We start from the raw sequence: 3,773 nt of genomic DNA, 5'->3' as shown, positions 1-3,773 counted from the left end.
TTGAAAATGATGATTTTTTTGAAAACTGGTGGTGGACTCCTCACATGTACATAATTTTCTAGAAGTTTTGTTAAAGACTCAAATATAGAGATGAATAAACCATTGGTGGTATTCTGAGAAATCATTTTGCAATCTGTTCTTTGAAATTCTTCTCTGGTTTCCAGATTTTGATTATATCTGTCAATACTTGGTCCCCACCCTGGGCAGAGAGGTGGGTTCCATGCTTTCCTTCAGAGCCCTCCACAAGCTGCACACACGGAAGGCTGTCCATTTTATAAGCCAACAGAGGTAGACAAATATATTTCAAACTATGTTCCAGATCATTCCACTGAGGAAGGCAATTTGACAGAGGTAAGGAACCAGAGAATGAACACCTTCATCCATTAATCTTATTTAAACTATTTATGACCCTATATGAGTGCTGGCATTTGGTTGGAGAAGTCTGTACATATGATACATGAGTACTGGAAGGAACATTATTGTGAACATAATAGAAAACTTATTCTAACTGGTATTCCCTGCCTTGTTGATATTTCTTCCAAAGACAAGCAGGCATATTCCTAAAGGACTTCCTTTTGAATTCAAAACCATCATGAAAATGTGTCAGGACAAGTCCAACATGACTTGGTTCATTGAGAAGGAATTGAAATGTATATTTTCCTCAGGAAAGTGGTTTAAAAATTAAAAAAAAAAAACATTTCAATAAGTAAAAACTTCACTATCTCTGAGATATTACCAATATGAAATTGTGCACACCTCAAAATGCTTATGAAATGTGCTTATAAAAATGCTCCTGGGATCCAGGAAGTGAACTGACCACACCCAAATCCCTAATCCTATTAAGTGCTTGCTGGTGATTTGTGGATCTGGCAGGAAGTTAGTGGTTGTGGTCAGGAGGCTGAGCTATAAAAGGCTGAAAACATGGAACAGGCTGTCATCTGAAGGCCAGCTCTGAAGGAGAAGCTCTCTCCTCTCAAGCTGCAGCAGGGAAACCTGGTGGTCACTGCTCCTGGAGACATGGAGGCAGCTTCACTCCACTGTGGAGGTGAGTCTCACTTTGATGACTGTATAAAACCTGAATGTTAATCAAATGCAGCTGATGCTAAAGTCCATTTGGGTTCTTCTCTACCTGCAGAGTCATCGTTGTCACCTTGCCCTGAGGTACACTTCAATAAGAATTCAGCTCCTGTGGGGCCACTGCTGGCTCCTAGAGGGAAACTTTGTCTGAACTGGCAGAGACCGTCCGCAGCTGGTGCTGGGCTGCAGAACATGGGAAACACTTGCTACGTGAATGCAGCCCTGCAGTGCCTGACATACACACCTCCCCTGGCCAACTACATGCTGTCCCAGGAGCACTGCCAACGCTGTCCTCGTCACAGGGTCTGCATGCTGTGTGTGATGCAAGCCCACGTGACACGGGCTCTCCGCCACCCTGGGGATGTCATTCAGCCCCTGCCTGCATTGGTTGCTGGCTTCCACACATCCCGGCAGGAAGACGCCCATGAATTTCTGCTCTTCACTCTCCATGCCATGCAGAAAGCATGTCTGCGTGGGCACAAGCAGCCAGGTGCTCACTCCAAGGAGCCCACCCTCATGCGCCAGATATTTGGAGGGTGCTGGAGATCTCAAATCAAGTGTCTCCACTGCTGTGGCCTTTCAGACACTTTTGACCCCTACCTGGACATTATGCTAGACATCACAGCAGCTCCCAGTGTGCAGCATGCACTGGAGCACTTGGTGAAGCCTGAGTGGCTGGAAGGGGAGAACGCCTACCAGTGTGGTGTTTGTCAGAAGAAGAGGCCAGCCTGCAAGACCCTGACCCTGCAGAAGGCACCAAAAGTTCTTATGCTTGTATTGAAACGGTTCTCGGATCTCACAGGGGAAAAAATTGCTGAGCACGTGCACTATCCTGAGTGTCTTGACATGCAGCCATACATGTCTCAGCAGGGCAGAGGCCCACTGGTGTACACCCTCTATGCTGTGCTGGTCCATGCTGGGGTGAGTTGTCACAGTGGACATTACTATTGTTACGTAAAAGCTGGCAATGGCCAGTGGTACAAAATGGACGATGCTAAGGTAGTGGCCTGTGACATTGCTTGTGTTCTGAGTCAGCGTGCCTATGTGTCCAGAAGAGTAACTTGAAAATGACCATGGGAGTGTTTCCCTAGGCAGGAAACCAATAGCTCCTGGGACTGAGGACACAATCTTGGGAGCCACCCAAGGAGAGCTCCAAGGAGACTCCTATAGCAAAGTAGTAGAGCCAGAAGAGCACTTGCTGGATACAGCTACTGGAGAAATCACCTTGGATCAGTGGAAATTTCTCCAAGATCAGAACCAACCAAAGTCTGAACTCAACCTCAGGAAAGTGGAATTCACTCTGCCTCCCAATGTCATCGTAATTCACCAGTCAAAACACAGAGGAAGCCAGAGCATAGACGATAAGCAGGAAAAATACAAGCAGAGCAAGGATACCAAGTACAGAGTAGGTGAGGAGTTGGTGAACACTGGCCAACTCCCATGTGTTGCAGGAAAGGCCAGAGCCACCAAGATGAAGAACGAGCAGGGCAAGAGGGCAGTAGTTGTGTTCTAGCAATGCAGTACAAGGATTACCCAAGTGCATACACAACAAGATGGAGGCTCACACACACACACACATACACACACACACACACACACACACACACACACACACACACCGATACACATGGAGGAGAACTCCCGAAATGGCTGGAGAGGGGGAAGACTTCAGATTAGAGGTGCAACTACCATTTATATTCGGGTCTTCAGAATCCCTCGGAGGCCCCTGAGTTCCCTGGCAAAGTTAATGATGATCTTGGAGGCAGAACATGGTGCCTTGCCCACTTACACAGCTCCAAATGTTCTGAGCCCTGCAGCGACCCCTGGGCTTCCCAGCCTCTGTGCGTCGTGCCTGTTGGTCAGGCCTTCTGGCTAGGCCTCTTCCCTTCTCTGACCCCCACCCCAGGCAACCTTGTTTTAAAAAAATGTATCAGTGAAAAATATGTAGGAGCAGAGCTGCCAGGACATTGTGGGTCTGGTAGATTAGAATAGAAAACAAAAAGCTAGGTTGCCTCTTGCTCCTCCCATCTCCGCTGCCTCCCTGAGTCACTCCTGTGCAGCTCCAACCCCCAGCTCCCCAGTCTAGCTGCCGATATTTGAACATGGCAGACATGGACAACAAAGAACGGTGTGGACTTGATCAAGATTTGGATTGCCGCGTCCGGCCAAGGGAGCCGAGTCCGGTGAGGGACGGCGAGGTTAAAAGACACACAGGACACCAAGGTTCTTCATCCAGGAGTCAATACCCTTTATTGCTAACACACCTTTTTTTATACCCCAAGCAGCAGAAGTGGAAAACTACCCAAAAGCAGGAGGGAGGGGGGAGAAATTTAGTTTCAACATCTATTATTGTCAGGTACCGAAACCTCCCTTAACAAGAAGTCCATGAGACCAGAAAAGATCAAGGCATTCCCGTGGGATACATATGTCTCAGACGGACAAGCAGGAACAGAAAAACCGCAAGTTTGCCATGGCCTTGTGAGCTAGCCACACTGGCATGCAGAACAAACTAGTGGAGGTAGGGCTCCAGGGGCCAGGGTGGACCTGCTGCCAACATTGGATGATGTTGAAGAAGTAGTAGAAGAAACTGGTGAAGAAACAAAAAGCAAAGTGTGTCAACTGACTGTTCAGATGATGCAAAATCCTCAGATTCTTGCAGCTCTTCAAGAAAGATTGATGGTCTGGAAACAGAGACA

The 3,773-nt window shown here is 47.5% G+C and overlaps 1 pseudogene; it reads left to right on the top strand.

Annotated features, from left to right (window-relative positions):
- The first annotated feature begins 1,092 nt into the window (after positions 1-1,092).
- On the top strand, positions 1,093-2,590 carry LOC124107397 (ubiquitin carboxyl-terminal hydrolase 17-like protein 6; annotated as a pseudogene).
- Positions 2,591-3,773: the final 1,183 nt, after the last annotated feature.

Source organism: Marmota monax, unplaced genomic scaffold (genome assembly GCF_021218885.2).
Source record: "Marmota monax isolate L192 unplaced genomic scaffold, Marmota_monax_Labrador192_F-V1.1 WCK01_AAM20220418_F8-fsc02581, whole genome shotgun sequence".
In the NCBI taxonomy this organism is placed as follows: Eukaryota; Metazoa; Chordata; class Mammalia; order Rodentia; family Sciuridae; genus Marmota; species Marmota monax.
The sequence above is the reverse complement of the archived record's forward strand: the minus strand, read 5'-3'. Positions and strand labels throughout refer to the sequence as shown.